This window comes from Hemibagrus wyckioides, unplaced genomic scaffold, assembly GCF_019097595.1.
Source record: "Hemibagrus wyckioides isolate EC202008001 unplaced genomic scaffold, SWU_Hwy_1.0 Contig12, whole genome shotgun sequence".
Taxonomy (NCBI): Eukaryota; Metazoa; Chordata; class Actinopteri; order Siluriformes; family Bagridae; genus Hemibagrus; species Hemibagrus wyckioides.
Genome location: NW_026690772.1, coordinates 441,463 through 464,583, shown reverse-complemented (window position 1 = coordinate 464,583; position 23,121 = coordinate 441,463). Strand labels below are relative to the sequence as shown.

Here is a 23,121-nt window from a genome sequence, read left to right as displayed (position 1 = left end):
AAAACAAAGAGGCAAAACAAAATTAATACCAGTGGTTCCCATTAGAATAAACTAAACCTTATAATTACAACATAACAAGCCTCTGCAAATAGTGCAGATCATGTTCATGACTTTGGAGTATGAGCTTTACATATGACAATGATATAAACATACAGAAAACAATGCACATCAAATTTAGATATTATATTTAGATAATGTGTTTAATGTGTGTGTTGAACCATGTTAATATTTTAGTAAAGTCTAAATCAAAGTAATTTTTGAAGCTTGAAAATACAGATTGCCTTTAATTGGACAGACAAAAGGAGAGAAAAAGATTTAAACGTACCTTTAACAAAAATCTAATGGAATTACACGAGGGTGAGTAAATGAATTATATAATCATCATTTGAGTAAACCTTTCCTTTAAGATTACTGAAATGATCAACTGTACAGCTACTCTAGCTGTATTTTTTTCGATGTCGACAAAAAGATCAAAATGTTTCAGAAAGTAGTCCTGATGAGCCTTACCGTGTGTGTCTTGAAAACATCTGACGAGTCTTCCTTCAAGTAAAGCGGCAGTCCAGCCAGGACAAGAGTTCCAATGACACTGATGTCATCCTGATCCTTAAAGACAAAACAAAAATGACCATACTTTTAATTCCCAACTAAGCAACATTTTGAATTTATTAACATGATTAATGATGAGACAACATTCTAACACTGCAAACCTAGCTACAACATGTAACAGCACTAGTTATTACCTGGCACTTTCTTACTAATCCACATAACAGGCAAATTCCTTTAGGCAGTTTAATAACAGCACAAGCACATTTTAAGGATTAGTTCATCCACACACAAAAATTGTCATCATTCACTTACTTGCATGTTATTCTACACTACTTTGTGTAATTTATTTATTTTGTTTGTATAGACTACTGTTTTAGAATGCCTTCATGTTTTTGTCTTTTCTGGCAACTGAAAACATAATGTGACAATTTTTTAACCTGTAGAGCCCTTGAGTATGTTCAATGGGAATTCCACTTACTTGTTCATGATAGTCTTTAATATTTTAGCCATCTGGTTGCCAATGGTACCATCCTTCGATGCCTTAGCTCTGAAAAGTGTCAGGAGTTGTGGAGTGTGCTTGTCCAGGGAAATGTAAAAGGTTTGCTGCAAATTACAGGACTTGGTTACAGATGTATGTTATCTAGCTAGCGAACCTCGCTAATCATTTCATTTACACAATATCATATAATATAACAATCATAAAGCTTGCTGAACTCGGGTGAAGGTTTTAATAATTATTCCGTGATAATATTTAGATAGATTTCGGATGATGGACTGGGACAGGAGGTTTTTGAGACTTTAATCAGTCACCATGTACGGTGAATTTACACAAGCTAATGCTAATGCTAGATAATGCAAACTAATGCTAATATTTGTCTGTTTATTCTCAGCTTAACTAGTTTACAAACTCACAGGTTCATTAACGTTTCGGCGTTAAAAGGAAATTTTGTATTTTTACGCTCCCTTTTTAAAAAAAAAAAAAAGAAATCAAAATCCTCTATTTCTGGGTGTGGGTGAAAAACACTGGTTTATCTACACTGTTAGCAAGCCTGGATAATTAACTTGGTAGCATCATTAAGATAAATATCGTGAATGAGTAATGCAAACCTTTAACCGGTAAACAAACCTTTCCTTTATTTTACTCAAGCTGTTTTTACTGTAAGGAACGTGACAGAATGTTAGATGTGTTATTATGAAACTGCGATGAGAAGAAGCACTTATGATGGGGCGGCGGGAGGAAATGTACAGTACATCATCTTTTTGGAGAACAGGACATGTTTAGGCTTACATCCTGCTTCGTGTTAAGGTGTAAATTAAGTAGCCATCTAGAACACCATAAGTGAATTACAGAGATTTTTTGTTTTTTACGCTTTAACAGGATGCAGTTGGCGTACAGCTGGCCTCCGTGGGTCTGATTCGGTTCCTGAGGACTCTTCTCATCGACTCCATCAAAGCAGAGCTCTCCGGGTCCTGTGTAAGCTTATGAATGCCTGTGTAACATGACAGCTGTTTAAATCTGAAAGACTTTGATAATAGAGAACCCATTAGGACTCCATTATGTAAAGTTAATTTCTTTTTGTAACTTTTCTGCTCTCTGCAGGCCTACCAGTACAACCTCGTGGACGTGTTTTACGAGCTGCTTCTCTCCGGATACTTCACGAAGGGCTTAACGCCTCAGCCAGTAAGCTGCCTTATCGGAGATTTAAAAGCGATGCTTGAATGTAGTTTGGAGAACAGGATCTATTTTATTTCATTTTGTTTTCCCATATTTTAAACCCTGGCATTAACGGAGCTTTATTTGAAGTGAATAGACAAAACATTCTAAGTGAATCCAAATACAGATAGAAAAGTTAGGTGTGTGTTTGAAGAAGCCACATGTTCACTCCCTCTGCAGTATTAAGTGCAGTTCTCATAAACAATAGTGGCAGGTTTGATGGTTTATTTACTTAATGACAGTGTAAAGATCACATGCTGGAATTTGATTCTGTTCTAGGAATAAAAATGTGCATATTGTAAACTCTTTTTGACAAGCAGCTGATCTGATTTATTTTTATTTTATGTTTGTTTGTTTGTTTATTTTACTGAGCATGCTATTTAATGTGTTCATCATGTGTGTCTTTGCAGGGTGTTTAATATATTTTTGAGAATTACAGGATACCTGAAAGTATGTATAACTAAGAATAAGAATTGTGGAAAATAAAAACACAGTTTCCATCACACAATCAGGAAATAAATAAGCTCTACTGAAATAATGCTCCATAATCAATTCTTGAGGTAGATGAGCTACAACAGCTAAAGACCACATCGGGTTTCATTCCTGTTCACCAAGAACAGAAATCTAAGACTACAGTAACAACCCTGTAAATGACATAATTTGGCCCAATGGCAAGAGCTGCTTACTTAGTTCACACTTAGCGTCTGGATTCCAAAAAGGTTTGAATCCCACAGGAGCCTCGCTTTATTGTTAACTTGACTTTGTGTAACTGAGTTCCTTTTACTGGGACCCCAGTCCATATGAGCAAGAAGGTCATACAGTTACAGAGTACAGTGAACCTTCATTGGCGCACATCAAGGTACCAGGGATGACCTGGCTCGTTGGTCTAGGGGTATGATTCTCGCTTAGGGTGCGAGAGGTCCCGGGTTCAAATCCCGGACGAGCCCTGGTTTTAAATGGAATAGAGTGTTTGGGATAAAACTAATGGAAACTTGCACTGCTGGCTTGGTTCTCGCTTGGAAGCTTGTTTCTCCAGAGGTCCAAGAAGGTTCAAATCCCACTGTAACTACCTCTGAAAATTAAAGCTCCAACCTGGAGCCTATCTCTGGAATACAGGGAGTGGGATGAAGAATGTCACACTTTGTGGAGACATGAACCTCTGAAATATTAATATAATAGAGTACAGAAAGACCTCAGAATATTATCATTTTACTAACACCATTCATCATGTTCACTGTTATATTCATGTGTCTGTGGCTTTCATTAGGTAAGTTAACATTGACCTTTTCAGAAAGGAGGGTAAAAGGTAAATCCCTATGCCACCACGTCTGTCTGCTAAAGTTGATGATAAAACTAAACAAGTGGATCTGATCATCTCCTCTGCTGCTTTTAATGTTTGATAATATACAATTAGAAGGTAATTTATTCATAATCACACTCTCTGGTATCACCCAGATGTGGATGGGTTCACATTTGAGTCTTCCTCATATCGTCTCACAGAGTTTTTTCTTGCCGCTGTTGCCTCAGAGTTGCTCATTAGGGGTAAAGTTAATTTTCAACTTTGTAATTTCTATTCTGAATTTCTGTATTTCTGTAAAGCTGCATTGAGACAGTGTCTATTGTTAAAAGTGATATGAATGAAAATGAAGTGAACTGAATTTAATTACCTTTTGGGAACAGACACAGCAAATTTACTTATGAGAGACTGGATCCAGTTTACTCATGGATCCAGTTTCCTATGATTTTCCACAGCAAATTATCATAATTATTTATAAATGTACAAATAATTAAAAAAACACACAAACAGATAAAGGCTTATAGTATGGTATAGATGATGAATCTTAAAATACAACACAGCCATATTAATGACTCTACACTACAACAGCATCACTTCCTGGGTGTGTCCTTCTAGAGACGTGTAAAGTTCAGCACATACAGCACTATTATACAGAATCCTCACAGAGCTGTGTTCAGAAATGGATCAACTATACAACTTACTGTACATAGTGAGATACATACCACTGATTCTCACTCTAGTTACAGGTAATTTTCATCAGTTCATCAATTAATTAATGGAATTAACTAATATTCATAGAATTAATTCATTTATTTTTAATGTCAGTGTTTTTGGTGTTACACAAAAAACATTTTTAGAATTTTTCGATATTTGTATTATATTTTTATTAATCATTTTTCAATACAACAGGCAGTTCTGCTGATAAAATTTGGCCGAAGGACAAAGATGTCAACATTGTGGGGAAGGAAACAGACACTGTTACTCTGAGATGTTCATATGAATCAAGCAGTGGTAGCATTCTGCTTTACTGGTACAGACAATATCCTAACAGCGCACCACAGTTTTTACTGTATAAAGGTGCAAAGTCAGCAAGTTCAGTTCAGCACAACCCCTCTGGCTCTCGATTCAATACAGAAACATCCCCAGACTCTACTGAACTTACTATCAAACATCTGCAGATCTCAGATTCTGCACTCTATCACTGTGCTCTTACAGTAGTAGCACAGTGATACAGAGTCACTGAGAGACTGTACAAAAACCTATGAAATAATTCATTTGAAGTTCAACGTTTAATATCAAAGATACTTCCTTTAGCAACTTATCAGTTAACCACAGACACAAAAGACATTTGTGGAAACATATGCAGCTGAAGAAAGAGAATAAAATAAAGAGACACTGTGTCATTTGTTGCTGGTGTGTACTGTTTAAAATTTAATTCATTGTACTTTTGCATTGTAGTTTTTCCCATGATTAATTCGAATGAATTTTCATTCATGTATATGTACAAACACAAATTAGGATTTGTCATGTATTCTAAGAGGCACAATATTGTACAACTTGTTTGGGGATTCACAACATTCAGAAGTGTCTAATTTAAGAGGTGTAGTATAATCTAGGGAAGGAGAATAATATTTTCAAAGGTGTCCCAAAGTAACATTGTCAACCTTGCAGAAAATATCCCAATGGCATTTTCCCCCATTGTTCTCTTAAAGATTTTGTGGAGGACAGGGGAGTCAGAGAATCAAACCTGAGGTAAATTTTATGCAATGTGCTTGATGATGATGATACTTATGTATTTTTATTTAAAAAAAGCACTTGTCTGGTGCCTCCATTGTCTTGGACTTCCAAATGTCATCAAAATGCAGACAAAAGCCATAAATATCATTAAAATAAGTTCAGGTGCTCTAACTGGCAGACTGTTACAGATTTGCAGTTGCAATTGCCAGAGAGAAGAGCTTACACACTCTGTACAGAGGGCAGTAGATAAAGTTTTAAAATGTTTTACTGACCTAATCAGAAGATGGGAAATTTTGCCAACAAACATAATTCCCAGGCTGTAACACAAACATGTTAATATGACTAATTACAATATGTATTTTCATGTGTATCATTACATGAATTCCACAATGGGCTCATTCACTGATCTTCCTAAATAAAGGCTCCAGAATCATGGACACACTAGGCATAAGGAGGGAATACACCAGTGGTGGGTTATCAGTGCCAGCAAGGCCTTCTCTGCTGGCCTAAACAGCAGTGATCTGAATCACTGACTTGCATTTTAATATATTTAATATATTTTTCCATGAATGTGTATTAAATTATTCACAGTTGTCTATTCTCTAAACTTCATAGCTTTTCTCTTGGTTGCACTGCTTCCAGTAGTGTATATTTATGATAAGAGTATTTATCCAATCATATTTCAGCCAGTGGCTGACATCATGTGTTGCCAGGGTGAAAGAAATCTGCCTTAAGGCCTTCAGAATCAATAGTGCAGGCGCCCATAGCTTAAAATAAATGGCAATGAAACTGTTAAATTAACCAATCAGATTTCGAGTTGGCGTCATTGGGTCCATCTAGCAGGCATATGATTACGTCAGCAATTTCCCGTCCTTTGATTGGATAATCAGAGAATATATACTTTGCTATTTAAAGGTTGATTAGTATCTATTGCCGTGGCATCATAATGATGGTGTAGAGGTGGATTAATTCAGGAAGGACACCAGTGAAGGCCTAGGTGTGAAATGCACAGTCCGCCACTGGAATACACCATATCACAGGTGTGGAAAAAGTACTGAGAATGTACATGTACATGAAGCTTTGCACATTGTCACTATTTGTGTAAGTATTTTTATTTCTACTGAAACCAGTGCTACTTAATGAAAAGAAATTAATTTGTATTTAGTTAATGTTGACTATTTTCATGAAATGAACTAAGTTCCTGCCACTTAATATTGGCTTCCTTTCATTCCTTTCTGTTCTTTGGGCACATCCCCAAGAACACTGCTTGTTGATGTCTCCTTTCCAACAGAATGGAGTTAGTGAAATTATTACAATAGTCGTCAACTGAAAAGTGATGAGCCCTTCCTATATTGTTAACATGTAACATGGAATAGACTGAGTGGGACAAAACTAATGGAAACTTGGAGTGCCGGCTGCTTGGTTCTCATTTGGAAGCTTGTTTCTCGAGAGGTCCCAGGAGGTGCAAATCCCATGGTGTATTTCACCAAATAACCTCTGAAAATCAAAGCTCCAACCTTGAGCCTATCCCAGGAATGCTGGGAGTAGGGTGGGTCCTTGGATTGAAGCCTCTTACAGGACACCATGCTAAAACACTCATTCACACCTAGGGGCAATCTAGATAAATCAGCTATTGGCATGTCTTGTGGCCATGGAGAGAGCATCCAAAACTACACATAGTGAGTAATCTGTGGCTCAGAATCAAAGCAGGGATGCTGAAGCTATGTCAAGGTGCTACTTATCTACTTGACTAACTAGCTGCTGTAGCTCACTAGTGTGTGTATTATTTTACGCAAATTTTAACAAAATATAGATGATTCAGAACTTAGCCAACTGCTTGCTATCGGGTTGGAGACGTAATCTGGTGACTTCACACGACTTCATCTCACAGCTAAACAGCACAGCAGGACCTTCATCAAACTGGACAAAAGAGACATGCTTTTACTTGACCAAAGTCTGCAGTGAATTGTCGTATTGCATGCCTCTAAAATGTGCACATAATAAAAAATACCAGCATAAACGTATGCCAAAAATGATTCACTGTAAAAAAAAATATGATTAGAACGTGTAGCAGGTAAGCAAAGGTTCACTAGTGATAGAGATTAAGGAGCACATTAATGCTAGTCTGTTTATCACAGAGGATGTAAGACTTGTTCAAATTTAGATGGTGTTCATACCTTCAGAAACAAATGGGACTCATTTTGTGAAGTATTTGTTTACACCAGCATAGTGAATCATTTTATATGGGTGTGTTAGGGAGGCTCATTCAGGGTAGATACTGAAGTCTGGCTTTAGACACAAACAGATAACTATGGCATTAACGACACTGTGTAGCATGTAGCATTACAGAATAATTAAAATTAATCTGAATATATGATTGAATGCAGTTACTATACTACAGAAACAATATGGAAACAATTAATAAAGAGGTTCTCATTCTAGTGAACTGCTTAATATTATCACTAAATCTATCAAAATTTAGCCTTAACAGACTTAAACAAGCAATAAAATATATTATGAACATTCACTGCTTGTTGTTTAAACAATGGATTTAGCACATATAATGCCAGAACTGACAAAATATTATTACTAAGTAAAAGTGGGTGGAGCTAGATGTGGTAAGATACAGTTTAGAAAGTTTCACAGAGGATCCTGCCATTTATACCTACTGCAAGAGAGACACAACAGTCATGTTACTCTTCTTTATTTTCATAGTTGTTAAAAACATTGGTAAGTCATTTATATTATACACAAACTTTAGACGAATGCTGGAAATGAGCTGATACCTAAACATGATTAATTAACTTACACAATGAAAGTAGAAATGTTTATGTTGTTGTAATGTTTTACAGCAGGTGCTGTTGACAGCAGCATTACACCAGAACAAACCATCATATCTTCAAGTGAAGGCAGCAACATCACACTGACCTGCACATATGATGATTCAGCTAGAAATCTCCACTGGTATCGACAAAAACCTCAATCAGAACCAGAATATCTCCTGCAGATTCATAAATCCACAGATGGTGTCACTAAATCTGAACATGACCCAAGACTATCCACCAAAGTTCGTAAAAATGAGAAGAAAGTAGATCTGGAGATCTTTCCTGCTGCAGTATCAGACTCTGCACTGTACTACTACGCCATGGAGCCCACAGTGACACAAAACTCAAACAGACTGTACAAAAAGTCAAGCTGCATGTTTTTCTCAGCAGGGGGAGATGTTTACCTGTTTCATTTATGTACAGGTTTCTTTCTTATTTCTCAGACTCTGATGTTGATTTGCTTTGAATTTCAACAATGATCCTCTTACATATGTTGGTAATGCTTATTGGTTGAACAATCAGAGAAGAAATCCTTTAAAAATAAATGTTAATCTTAAATCAAAAAAATGAATTTGTTATTCCGCTGATGTAATAAAAATGTTACACAAAGTTCAATAACAATATGTATTTAAATAATTTAGGATGCTGATTTTTCATTTAACACTGAACTAAATACTTCACTCTTCATTATTTGGCAGATTATAAAATAGCACTTGAAATCACAAGTTGTGGTTGAAATGGAAATGGTTGCTCCACTCCAGACTCTCACTGTGCTGCCACATGTTCACTCAGTCTCCACAGCACTAAGGGCAGTTCTCATAGCCAGTGGTGGCAGCTTTTAGCCGATTGACTTTAGCTAGCTTAGTAAATGACAGTGTAAAGTTCACATGTTAGAAATACCACAAAATGCTATACTATTACAGGAATAATGATAATAAATGCTAATTCTTTGATGAACAGTTATTTCTTTGTTTATTGTGCTTGAGATCTGACGTGTTCAACATATGTTTCTTTGCATGTTTACTTTGGTCTTGAGTCTTGAATAATAAGAATGTCCACTAGTTTGATTTCCCAGTGTGTTTTTGACATTGATTGAATACTTCAGCACTTAATTGCTGTGGGTTTTGGGAATATGTCTGTTACCCTCTGAGACCCTGCATCTGTGGAAACTGTAAAAGAAAGCAAGATTGTTTAGGAAACTTCTAAGTGAGATTTTTGTTTCAGGTCCCAAGATACAGATGATCCTAATTATATTTGATAATAAATCTGTACTACTGTTAATAATTAGGGGTGAATCAATACTAATTTGTGAACTGCAAAGTGTTTTTGATGATGCCTAATGTTTTCACAGTGGCTTTATTAAGCAGATGGCTTTATCAATTATATTAAAATCAAATGGGTCATGACAAAGTAAAATAGACAAAGACAGAAAAGAGGCTGGTTTGTTCATCACCTCAGTGAAATACCCTCCAAACTGTCCTATTTATAATCACAACAAACAAATAAGCACACAAACGCCCTAATGTGTGTATATTATTTTTTTCAACCACAATATATAGTAATTTAATGATGATTTAATGTTTATAGAATAGATTGATTGTTTTCATTATTAAAAATGACATGCTGTCAGTATTTGTTTACTATGTGCTTAGGACAGGTTCCTCATTCAAGGTTGACTAGAACTCATTCATTAGTGCACTGATTTTTTCTACTGTTTTGTCATAGAATCATTTTATGAAAGTATTTTGGTTTCAAATATTATCTTGTGATTAATAATCAAGTATTTAAGTAAATTTAAGGTCATATTCTGTGTTTACTCCCCTGATAGGACAGGATGTAGGACTTTCTTTATGACCAGTTCAGTAGAGTTGAGTTTTATGACTGCTTTCAACATCATTGTGGGAAAAAAACACAAAAAGAGAAATATATGGTGGTTATGAAGACATCACAACAAAATATTCTTATTTTATTAATGAGAGAGAGAGAGAGAGGGATAGAGAGAGAGAGAGAGAGAGAGAGAGAGAGAGAGAGATCCAAACTCATAATGTCAAAATGTTGAGTATAGAAAAGTAGTCATGAATATGCATAAATACAAGTAGGTGGAGCTAGAGGTGAAGATGTACATCAAATAGTAACACTGACATTCATTTCTAAAGCTAGAAGTTTGAACTAAACACTCAGGAAAACAATGTTGTTCCTCTTCGTGGTGTTTTTCACTCTTGCTGATGTTGGTAAGTCATATACACTGCACACAAAATATTATTTTTACTAATTAAGAAGATACAATTTTCCATGTGAAATGTGTCATTTATGATTAAAATATCACAATATTGTTGTAATGTTTTTATAGCAGAGGCTGCTGACAATAACATTAAACCAGATCAAACCAATGTATTTTCAATGGAAGGCAGCAACATCTCACTGTCCTGCACATATACTGGATCAGTTAACAGACTCCACTGGTATCGACGAAAACCTGGATCAAGACCTGAGTTTCTGCTGCTAACTGATGAAAGTGGTAGTTATGTCACTGAGGCTCAACCACCTCATCCACGATTGTCCATAAAACAAAATAAAACGAGTAATAAAGTGGATCTGATCATCTCCTCTGCTGCTGTATCAGACTCTGCTCTATACTACTGTGCTCTGAGGCCCACAGTGACAGGAAATCCAGCTGCACTGTACAAAAACTTTCACACAGTTTTGTTATATATAAAGAAGTTTTGCCAATGCTTTAGAGAAAGTTACATGTCCTTTTGGGGGATTCTCTCTTTCTCTCTACTGATCAGGGTCATGGTTGAAATGGAGTCTGTCCCACACATGAGGTAGGAAACACCCTGAATGGGATGTCAGTCCTTTGCAGAGCTCCATACACAAACCCTTTCACATACTTATTTACACATAGTGAATTTATTAGTAAAATAAAAAAATAAAAAAATTTACTACTGTCATGTTTTTTGGAGGTGATGCAAAACTGCACACAAACTGACAGTAACCTGAACTCATCATCAAACTGGGGATCCTGAAGCTGTGATGCAGCAACACTACCTGCTGTGTCACTGTGCTATCACACTGTTAAAATCCTTCTGCTTAAAGTGTTTTCTTGTAGTGTGGTGTTGTGTCATTGTTATTATAAAGAACAATTACTTATTTTAAGTATTATGTATTTTGACAGCCCAACTTTAACAAGCCATAAACATATTTCACCAAGCAATGTTTAAATCTTTTATTTCCTTTATAATCCTGCATAGGCTGTTGTCACTGAACCTTTCATTCTACAAAATTGTAATTGCATGTGATAAGTTTATTGGTGTAATAGGGGTGTGTTCACTACATGCTCACTCACAGATAATGTTCACACACTACACTATCTTTTACCTGCTGAAGTGTGTCTCACCCTTAAAATTTTCATGAATGTGTGTGTGTGAGTGTGTGTGTGAAAGAGAGAGAGAGAGAGAGAGAGAGAGAGAGAGAGAGAGAGAGAGAGAAATTTTAAATTGCTAAATTATAAAACTATTTATTAGTGTGTTAAGGTTTTTCTCTTCAGTGAACACAAGATGGCGCAGTCACTTATCTTATTGTGGGTCTAGAACTAGAGCACCACACAACCTGCTCACATTCTCTGAGATGATGTTGCTACTTTTCACAGTAAACAATTGTGACATAGAGTTTACTTGTTATTCTACTAAATAGTTTATTTATATTCTTCTTTATAATGGGCAGTTTAGCAGATTAAATTGGGCTGACTGATGAAGATGCCAACATTGTCAGAAAAGAAACAGACTCTGTTATTCTAAAATGTTCATACGAGTCAAGCAGTGATTACACTGAGCTTTACTCTTCTTTTCCTTTTACCAACTTAAGAGTCATGCTTTTCTCACAAGATGGAGATATTTACACTTTTACATTCACTTCATCATCATCCTTTCACATTAACCATCATTTAACCATCAAATGTAATATTTTAATGGACACAATATTAGAGGTTAACTAATGTTGTATTGTTTGTAGAATAAAGCCCAAACTGCACTTCACTAACAACTCCTCATACAGCTAGTTTGTTGTGTAACTGGTTATTATTGCATGGAACCAGTGGACACTGTGGATCAGAAACCCAGTAAACGCTCTGTTCTGGACATTCTTGTACCATTAAAGTTAGAATATTAATGCTACATTTGATTTATTTGGTTTATTCTAGATGGAATCTGAAAAATACATGCAAACAACATGACTATGTCAAATGGATTAGTTTTAAATGTTTGCTTACTATAGAAACTAGTTTGGAGTTAAATGGAATATTGGTTCCAGATGTAGATGCAGACACCACTAATTTAATGTGTAATTAAATAACTTTAATTACTTTATTTACTGTAAGAGGAATAACTAATAAACTAAGGTGCAGAAATAGACAAAAGATCAAAAAGAGAGCAAACGGTAAATAAAACATCCAAAAATATCCAAACCAAATCACACAAAAAGTTGATCAGCAACAGTGGAAAAGTTCTGTGTTGTATTAGTGACTCAGTTCACTGTCACTGATACTGTGAAGTGATGATCTGTGTAAAATTATGCTACAACAGCATCACTTCCTGGGTGTGTCCTTCTAGAGACGTGTAAAGTTCAGCACATACAGCACTATTATACAGAATCCTCACAGAGCTGTGTTCAGAAATGGATCAACTATACAACTTACTGTACATAGTGAGATACATACCACTGATTCTCACTCTAGTTACAGGTCATTTATTTTTCATCTGTTATAATAATTATTACAATGATATTTAATCTGTTTATAAATTATATTGATTAATTACCATTTGTATTAATCTAGTCATTTTTTTATTTTTTATTATATGATTTGCAAAAAATACTTCACTGATATATTTCTTTATGTTATTCTTACACCAGGCAGTTTTGCAGATAAAATTGGACCAAAGGATGAAGATGCCAACATTGTCAGGAAAGAAACAGAGACTGTTATTCTGAAATGACTGATGGCTACATTGGCTAGATGGCTAAATTATTGTATTAAAACTATTTAATACACTAACATAAAAATGTGTATTTTTTTCCAAATTACATTTGTATCGCTCGATCCTCTCTCACTGCCTGAAATGGCTTTCTTGAAAATAACTTTATCAGACCTCTTAAAAGTCGACATGCCAATTCGAATCAATTATAATACTAAGACTTGTCTCCTGAAACCTTTTTTTTTAAATGAATGTATTGACAGACTGAAACACCAACTGGTGTAATGATGTAACTTATGAAGAGTCACTGAGAACATCAGTAAATGAATTTAAGCGAATCTTTTTGGCGAACAGAATCAAAAGATCCCACAATTCCTCTTCTTATAATAAAGGATTTATCAATACACAGACATTTTAAAACATTTCATTTTTATAACTTTGTATTTGTCTTTTATTCTGCTGAATAAACTACTACATAGAAGCAGAAACTGCAGTAAAATAAAGCAAACCAAAACCTGATTCGGAAATAAACTAGGCTAGGCTATGCTAAGCTAGTTTAGGCTAGGCTAGGCTAGGTTAGGCTAGGCAAACGTGCGTCAAACAGAAGCTAGGCAATTACAAGGTACAGCAAAGGAGCTTAACTCGGGAAGCTAATTCCTGTGTCACTACTCACATAACACTAAACAGGTGAACCAACTGAACAGGGGAAATGAACATAGAACCAAAATAGAGTTCAACTCTAATGTTCAGTGCTGCCCTCTGGTGGTCTAGCAAGGAAATATCCATGATATATATGTGTGTGTGTGTGTGTGAAATGTATGTGAGGTGGTATTATTCCCACATGAATTTATAAAACTCACAGCATAGTTAAGGTTAGCTCTTTATTAGTTTGAGATTAGTACATGCATTAGTTCAGAATTAACATGTACTGGAGTACAAGGTTATGGGATGATTGATTTTTGGGACGGTGATTTTTTTAAGCAGAATAATGATATTAATAAGAAATCAAATGAGATTGATTAAAAAATAATAGACACAAGAAAGAAAAGAGGCTGGTTTGTTCCTCACCTCAGTGAAATACTCCACAAAATGTTTGTAATCCTATTTAACAAACAGGCTTCAAAATAAACAAATAACCCAAAATATCCCAAAGTAGATGCACTATTTATAATCTACACAACAAAGTATTTTCTAATTCAATTATTGATTAATGTTATGAAATGGAATAAATATTTCTCCTTATTAAAAATCTTTCATTCTGTTATTGTTTGTTTACTGCATGTTCAGGACAGGTTCCAAATGAATGTAAAGCCAGGATGTTTCAATAAGAATCAACACTAACATCACTGACACTGTCATGTGATGCTTTGGGGTGGAGCTTCATGAACCTTTATGATGTTAACATATCAGAGTAAAGAAAGCATATTTTCAATCAGCTGAGACCAGTCATCATGTTCACTGTTATATTCATGTATCTGTGGCTTTCACTGGGTGAGTAAACATTTTTATTATTGCAAAATACAATATTCTTAGATATGAATGAACACATGTTTTTTAAAAAGTAGCAAATTGTGAGTATGTCACCTTCAGGGTCCTGATTAGGACAAGTGGGCTCTTACTGGAGCAAAGCTCAAGGCTTGTTTCTGCCCGGTCTCGAAAGTCTAAACGGAACAGCAATGTCCACCAGTTGCATTTGACAGGCTTTGGCCAGAGTTCTTTGGTGAGAGCTCTTTCCGATTTCCAATTGCGGTGTAAGTGATGGCTTGCGGCCTGCAGCAAAAGCCCCTACGCGCTGCTTGATTTGAAGTAGACACTTGTTCATTTTCTAAGCACTAAAGCGCATTTCAAACAAGGCATCCCATTGTGGAGAAACTGCTCCAGTCACCTTCAGGGTGCCGATTAGGACGAGTGGACGCATACTGAAGCAAAGCTCAAAAGCCTTGGGTTGTTTCTGCCCGGTTTCGAACCGGGGGCCTTTCGCGGGTTAGGAGAACGTGATAACCACTACACTACAGAAACTACAAAGAAGCTGTTCGGGCTCTCATCTTCAAAATAAATCAATTAAACCAAAAAAGAAAACAGAAAAAAAAAGACAATATCAAGACCTTTGTTCGCCAGTGCAAATGAGCAGAAAACGTGAAAACAGTCACGCTACAGAAACTATGTTGGAGTGGGGCCGGACCTCAGTTTCAGCTTGTTCCCAAAGGCACGGGTCCTACAGAGCGCAAAACTCGAGTCTTATTCGACGCAAAGCACAAGCCCCTGACCACCAAAAGATGTTTCTGCCCGGGGAACTTTCGCGTGTGAGGCGAACGTGATAACCACTAAACTACAGAAACAGAAGCGAAGGAAAGCGTTTCCTTTCGGCGGGGGAACCGCAAAGTAAGTAAATAAATAAATAATCGATCAATGCAAAGGCTTAAGCGTTCCTTCAACCGAGTAATGAGTGCACGGCCCCAGGCGTTGGTTCGATTCCCGGCCAACACACGACCTTTAAGCCGCATGTTGGAGCGTGGCAAATGTACGAGGACCGCCCTTGAAAAGGCAAACGGAACAGAAAAGTCCGCCAGCTGCGTTTAGCAGGCTTTGGCAAGAGTGTGACGAAGGCTTCTCTGCTTGTGAGAGGTCTTTCCACAAGTGATTTCCACTTGTGTTCTAAGTGGTTGCTTGCTGCCTGAGGCCAAAAAAAAAAAGCCCTACTTGTTGCTCGACTCGAACAAGCAAACACTTGTTCATGCACTAAAGCCCATTTGAAGCTAGGCACCACATAGTGGAGAAACTGCTCTAGTCACCTTCAGGGTCCTGATTAGGACAAGTGGGCTCTTACTGGAGCAAAGCTCAAGGCTTGTTTCTGCCCGGTCTCGAAAGTCAAAACGGAACGGCAAAGTGCACCAGTTGCATTTGACAGGCTTTGGCCAGAGTTCTTTGGTGAGAGCTCTTTCCGATTTACAATTGCGGTGTAAGTGATGGTTTGCGGCCTGCAGCAAAAGCTCCTAAGCCCTGCTTGATTTGAAGTAGACACTTGTTCATTTTCTATGCACTAAAGCGCATTTCAAACTAGGCATCACATTGTGGAGAAACTGCTCCAGTCGCCTTCAGGGTGCCGATTAGGACGAGTGGACGCATACTGAAGCAAAGCTCAAAAGCCTTGGGTTGTTTCTGCCCGGTTTCGAACCGGGGGCCTTTCGCGTGTTAGGCGAACGTGATAACCAATACACTACAGAAACTACAAAGAAGCTGTTCGGGCTCTCATCTTCAAAATAAATCAATTAAACCAAAATAGAAAACAAAAAAAAGACAATATCAAGACTTTTGTTCGCCAGTGCAAATGAGCAGAAAACGTGAAAACAGTCACGCTACAGAAACTATGTGGGAGTGGGGCCGGATCTCAGTTTCTGCTTGTTCCCAAGGCACGGGTGCTACAGAGCGCAATACTCGAGTCTTATTCGACGCAAAGCACAAGCCCCTGACCACCAAAAGAAGTTTCTGCCCGGTTTCGAACCGGGGACCTTTCGCGTGTGAGGCGAACGTGATAACCACTACACTACAGAAACAGAAGCGAAGGAAAGCGTTTCCTTTCAGCGGGGGAACCGCAAAGTAAGTAAATAAATAAATAATCGATCAACGCAAAGGCTTAAGCGTTCCTTCAACCGAGTAATGAGTATGCGGCCTCAGGCGTTGGTGGTATAGTGGTGAGCATAGCTGCCTTCCAAGCAGTTGACCCGGGTTCGATTCCCGGCCAACGCACGACCTTTAAGCCGCATGTTGGAGCGTGGCAAAAGTACGAGGGCTGCCCTTGAAAAGGCAAACGGAACAGGACAGTCCGCCAGCTGCGTTTAGCGGGCTTTGGCAAGAGTGTGACGAAGGCTTCTCTGCTTGTGAGAGGTCTTTCCACAAGTGATTTCCTCTTGTGTTCTAAGTGGTTGCTTGCTGCCTGAGGCCAAAAAAAAAACAGCCCTACTTGTTGCTCGACTCGAACAAGCAAACACTTGTTCATGGACTAAAGCCCATTTGAAGCTAGGCACCACATAGTGGAGAAACTGCTCTAGTCTTGTCCTGATTAGGACAAGTGGGCTCTTACTGGAGCAAAGCTCAAGGCTTGTTTCTGCCCGTTCTCGAAAGTCAAAACGGAACGGCAAAGTCCACCAGTTGCATTTGACAGGCTTTGGCCAGAGTTCTTTGGTGAGAGCTCTTTCCGATTTACAATTGCGGTGTAAGTGATGGCTTGCAGCCTGCAGCAAAAGCCCCTACGCGCTGCTTGATTTGAAGTAGACACTTGTTCATTTTCTAAGCACTAAAGCGCATTTCAAACTAGGCATCACATTGTGGAGAAACTGCTCCAGTCGCCTTCAGGGTGCCGATTAGGACGAGTGGACGCATACTGAAGCAAAGCTCAAAAGCCTTGGGTTGTTTCTGCCCGGTTTTGAACAGGGGGGCCTTTCGCGTGTTAGGCAAACGTGATAACCACTACACTACAGAAAATATAAAGAAGCAGCTCGGGCTCTCATCTTCAAAATAAATCAATTATTACAGCTGGCATTATTGATATTAGAGAAATACGCTGATCAGCTGCTGATCAGAGCAGTTCTGTATCTAAGCAGGTGCTCAGTGTAATCTATAGAGTGTACAGATTTGCTGGGTTTCCTTTATAATTGCTAAAATGGTCACTCTGATATCTCTTGGTGGGGACATGTTTTTTAAAATGGCAAGGTTAAAGCTAGGTAGAACCTAGGGAAAGTTTTGTAGACTCAAGAATATAAATAGCATAAATAGAGGAAAAGAAAGATATGTTTCTTGATGAACACAAGATGGCGATCTTATGGTCTGACAAGTACAAGAGCACCTTCTGTAATATAGGCTCTGCCTGTTCTTCTATCATTCATACTGCACAAATATTTAACCCTTGCCATTGTTAATCTCAGGAGCTAAACTAATTTCAGACATATAAAACAACTGTTCACTTTAGACTAAAGTGTTTTTTTCTGATTCAACATTAAAGTCCATGGAGAAGAAAGGGGGATTTGTTCATCTCCTCTGCAACTGTATCAGACTCTGCACTATGCTACTCTGCTCTAACCCTAACCCACAGTGACAGGAAATCCAGCTGCACTGTACAAAAATTTTGACAGTTCTGTTATATTGAAAGTTTTACTGAATTGAAGATACATGTTTTAAGGTTTTTCTTCTTGATAAAAAACCTGAACAGACTGTGCTGGTTCAGCACCATCAATGTTTTGGATAGCAGAGGAGCACATGGCTGCGGTGTGGAGCGAGTGAAGCATGGCAAAGCTGTTGGAGACCGAAGAAATTAAATGAAAATGAATGAAATGAAACAGCCTTTATTTTTCACATATACATTACGGTGAAATTCTTTCTTCGCATATCCCATCCTTGGAGGTTGGGGTCAGAGAGCAGGGCGCCCCTGGAGCAGAGAGGGTTAAGGGCCTTGCTCAAGGGCCCAACAGTGGCAACTTGGCAGTGCTGGTGCTTGAACCCCTGATCTTAACCACCTGAGCCACCACTGCCCCTAAAGGATCATGTCAGAAGTGGGATTCAAACCCACGCCTCCATTCGGAGACCAGAATCCTCCTTACATCAGGGGGAAGGTTTGAACCTTGAGTCTGGCGCCTTAGACCGCTCGGCCATCCTGACACTTAGGGAACACATCCCTAAGCCATTGCACTCGTCACTGCTCCACCGTACCTGGACCCCTTTCAGCCCCTTTCAGCCATCAACCATCAACCATGGCTGTGTAACCATGTTTTCCCTATTTTGCTCCTTTTTCTATTTTCACTGAATTTTGTACTCAAAGATTCTTTTTTTCCCTATGTGCACCAAATAAATACACTGTGAATTTTAACCTTCGCTGTCTCATGTATGTCTGTTAAGCCCTCACTGCCTGAGTAGCTACAACCTGTATTGTCTAATGAGTTAAAGTCATAAAGTTTCTTCCTCATGTCATCTCAAAGGTTTCCTCCATGTAACTGTTTCCTTTCGGTTACTCATGATTGATTTAAATCTACAATTGCAAAGTATTTCATTAAATTAAAGTTTCTGACTCTGTTCACGTTCATTACATTAAAGTATCTATAATTATGTAATGAACCTGTTTACCCAAATAAGTAGCTAAAAAAATTTAACAACCATGAAACCAGGACAACAGAGAAACTAGTTTCACCAAGAAAAGATAACATGGGACATGCCAAAGAAATGAACAAGTGGGCCAGAAATAAAACCAGATTAGTGACCAAAAAACACATTTCCTCTTGAATCCGTTCATTTATCAGCATCTACATACTATATTCTGATTGTACACATGGATATATCGCCAACATACTGCATAATCTATTGAAAGACATACTGCAAAGAAATATACATTTTTAAGTGCTTATATATTTTTTTCACATTTTGTACTGTTACAACCTGGACCTGAAATGAACTTAACTGGGATTACACAGTATATCATGATTATATATATAATACTGTATATTAAATCATGTTTGTTGACTTATTTTGCCACCTATTGGGATAATAGAGATAAGATAGTGTTTTTCCCCCTGAATGTTTTCATCCAATTACTTTCAGAAATGATCATGATTTATAACAAAATTAATTTTTGTGGGCCATATTAGCCAATATCAAGCTATGAACATGGACTTCGAGCAGTGACAGACTGTAAAATTACATCCAAATTCTAACAGCAACATACTGTTTTTCCAAACAGTACGATACAGTAACATACTTGTAAAATCTTAAGCAGGTTACCATAGAATTTAACAGTAATATACAGTATTTTCTTTTTGTGGTATAGACCAGTCAAACACATGCACTGTAAAAAGTAATTGTTGAATCTACTCAAGAAAAACTTGTAAATTTAACTGACTTTAGAAAATTTGTTGATTTAAATTGATTAGACTGTGTAGTGTGAACTAAACTTAAGAGTACTTAAGAGTATTTATTTATTTATTTATAGGTTCTGGGTCTTTTTCCCCTTTGCGCTATAAAATAACCTGGAAACCAGTAAGATTTAAGCTTATTGCCAATCAGCTGCTGCTACATCACAATCCACCATATTTGTATGAACAGAGCTTGATATATTTACTGGCCTTTGGTTAAGTTTCAGCATAGGACGAAACAATTACTATTACAATTATTATTACTATCACAATTAGAATTACTCTTCTAATTTCTTAAACACGCTTTTGTCTCATGCATGCGCAATGTGACAGAACACAGGTGTTTGGAGAAGACATTGACGAAGAAGAACTCAAAGAACAGCACGTTTTAGGGATGTAGTAGAATGACTAGGTATGCTCACAATGATCTGTTTATAAACATCAGTGTCTCTTACAACTTAAATACAATTTTATTTGCTAGTTGTGTGGAAAGAGGAAAAGACATAAAAAGGCACACTGAAGTAGTTTTATGTCAAATGCGACCAGTGCTACGTTGCAAAAATCGACTTTTACTGAACACTTGTTTTATTACATTTCTAAGCTATTTTAATCGGTTGTAAGTTCATGGTTTATCATTAATGATATGTAAAAACCTGTGCGGCCTTTATGAACATTCTTTCTAGAACGTTTGATCCGCACGTGTGGTTCACATGGAAATGAACAACATGATGCCTGAATTAAGATAGCTTAATTAACAAGCATGTACCATATTTTGTGTTTTTTATTTAGTGTGTGCTTATTTTGGGGACTTAAATTCATGCAGTGGAAGTGTAGGTTTTGCTTGTTTTCGTGTGAAAAGTGGGCTCAGCTGTTGAAACACTACAGAATAAAACATGGAAGCTACACTAGAAGTACTCCAATTCCATGTCTCTACACAGATTGTCTGTGCTCATTCAAATCATTTAATGCAATAAGTGTACACTTAACAAAACATCATTCACATCAGGCACATGGTAGCCTATCCAGTCCATGTGATAACATCCCTTTGATATTTCACTGCCCACTTTGCAGTTTTGAGGAGCCCTGCACAGAGTCTATTTTTTTTCTCATTTGCGGCAGCATCTCAAAAATCATAGAACTGTGCAGTTTCCCTACAACAATTGCAATTTTGAGAGCAATATCTACTCTACATTTAATTCCCATAAATGTAGAGAGCATGGAGCATTTGATCAGGGGCAGTTAAAATCTGACGTTCTCTTGTATGTTGCTACACACAGTGTAGATAATGTGCAACAAGAATAGCCCTTGAGCGCTGATCCTGTAGATGAACTTTTGGAGATAAATGATATAGAGATTGAAAACTTTGATGAATTGCGTCCTCAGTTGGAGCCTCACTCTTTCTCAAATTATAGCCTCACTCTCTCAAAATGCAGGTGATTTTGCATGTTTCTGATTTGGCTGCACAGGAAATAATTCAACATATAAATCAAATTTTACTTCTTTCATCTTGACAATGACCAAAGATGGTGAGCCTCTTTCCACAATAAGCAGAGGAGCATCATATTTTCAGAGTGAATTTCTGATTGCCATGCCAGTTGAATACAAGCTTGATTCAGAGTCAGTCTCTTATGTGCCAGTTCTGCAAATGTTGCAGAAAATGCTAAACTGGGCTGACATTCTATATAGGGTTCTTTGCAATGATCGATTAGTTAATGAATTTAAGACTTACAGAGATGGCACTCAAGATTCAAGATTCAAGAAGCTTTATTGTCATTTCAACCACATATAGCTGACGCAGTACATAGTGAAATGAAATAACGTTTCACCAGGACCTGGTGCTACAGAAACATACAACATAAAGATCAAACACAAAAAAAACACAGAGCTAGGACAGAAGTTTGTCTTAGCCACATAAAGTGCACAGTGTGCAGCTAGGTGCAAACAGATCGAAGACAAGACAGTGCAAAAATAATAAATACAAACAAAAGGCAACACAAAAACACAGGACACTTAGTGCCGAAAAGAAAGAAAAGAACATGTGTAATGGAATATAAGTGAAATAAAATAAGATAAAAAGAAATGATGTAAAAAATATTGTGCAAAATAAATTCAACAGCAGCAGTTGAGGTAGTGCAAATAGAAATAAACATAAGTATAACTATAGCAGCGTATGACAGGTAGTGGTAGTGCCACAAGTAATGAACAATTTAAATTATGTGTGTGTGTGTGTGTGAGTGTATCCATCCAGGTGAGAGAGAGAGAGTGTGTGTGTGTGTGTATGTGTGTGAGAGAGACAGAGAGTTTTGTACAGTTCAGTCTTGAGTGTGTGTGTGTGTTTATGTGTGTGTGTGAGAGAGAGTTGTTCTACAGTTCAGTCCTGGGTGTTGAGGAGGCTGATGGCTTGAGGAAAGAAACTGTTCAACAGTCTGGTTGTGAGGGCCCGAATGCTCCGGTACCTCTTTCCAGATGGCAGGAGGGTGAAGAGTGTGTGTGAGGGGTGTGTGGGGTCAGCCACAATGCTGTTAGCTTTGCAGATGCAGCGTGTGGTGTAAATGTCCGTGATAGAGGGGAGAGAGATTCCGATGATCTTCTCAGCTGTCCTTACTATCCACTGAAGGGTCTTGCGATCCGAGACGGTGCAGTTCCCAAACCAGGCAGTGATGCAGCTGCTCAGGACGCTCTCGATGGTCCCTCTGTAGAACACAGTCAGGATGAGGGGAGGGAGATGGGCTTTCCTCAGCCTCCTCAGGAAGTAGAGGCGCTGCTGGGCTTTCTTGGTGATGGAGCTGGTGTTGAGTGACCAGGTGAAGTTCTCTGCCAGATGAACACCAAGGAATTTGGTGCTCTTGACGATCTCCACCGAGGATCCATCGATGAACAGCGAAGAATGGTCACTCTGTGCTCTCCTGAAGTCAACCACCATCTCTTTAGTCTTGTCAACGTTCAGGGAGAGGTTATTGGCTCTGCACCAGGCTGTTAGATGTTGCACCTCCTCTCTGTAAGCTGACTCACTGCTCTTACTGATGAGACCCACCACAGTTGTGTCATCGGCGAACTTGACAGTGTGGTTGGATCTGTGCATTGCTGCACAGTCGTGAGTCAGCAGAGTGAACAGCAGTGGACTGAGCACACAGAC

The 23,121-nt window shown here is 37.8% G+C and overlaps 6 non-coding genes across 6 annotated transcripts; 2 read left to right on the top strand and 4 right to left on the bottom strand.

Annotated features, from left to right (window-relative positions):
* Window positions 1-3,135: 3,135 nt before the first annotated feature.
* trnap-agg (transfer RNA proline (anticodon AGG)) lies at window positions 3,136-3,207 on the top strand. The gene has a single exon. It is a non-coding gene; the product is annotated as a tRNA-Pro (tRNA).
* Window positions 3,208-15,035: 11,828 nt separating this feature from the next.
* trnav-aac (transfer RNA valine (anticodon AAC)) lies at window positions 15,036-15,108 on the bottom strand. The gene has a single exon. It is a non-coding gene; the product is annotated as a tRNA-Val (tRNA).
* Window positions 15,109-16,243: 1,135 nt separating this feature from the next.
* On the bottom strand, window positions 16,244-16,316 carry trnav-aac (transfer RNA valine (anticodon AAC)). The gene has a single exon. It is a non-coding gene; the product is annotated as a tRNA-Val (tRNA).
* Window positions 16,317-16,570: 254 nt separating this feature from the next.
* On the bottom strand, window positions 16,571-16,643 carry trnav-cac (transfer RNA valine (anticodon CAC)). Its single transcript has one exon. It is a non-coding gene; the product is annotated as a tRNA-Val (tRNA).
* A 121-nt stretch (window positions 16,644-16,764) lies between these two features.
* trnag-ucc (transfer RNA glycine (anticodon UCC)) lies at window positions 16,765-16,836 on the top strand. The gene has a single exon. It is a non-coding gene; the product is annotated as a tRNA-Gly (tRNA).
* Window positions 16,837-18,627: 1,791 nt separating this feature from the next.
* trnal-caa (transfer RNA leucine (anticodon CAA)) lies at window positions 18,628-18,741 on the bottom strand. Its single transcript has 2 exons — window positions 18,704-18,741; window positions 18,628-18,673 (listed from the first exon to the last, which is right to left on the bottom strand). It is a non-coding gene; the product is annotated as a tRNA-Leu (tRNA).
* Between the last annotated feature and the right edge of the window lie 4,380 nt (window positions 18,742-23,121).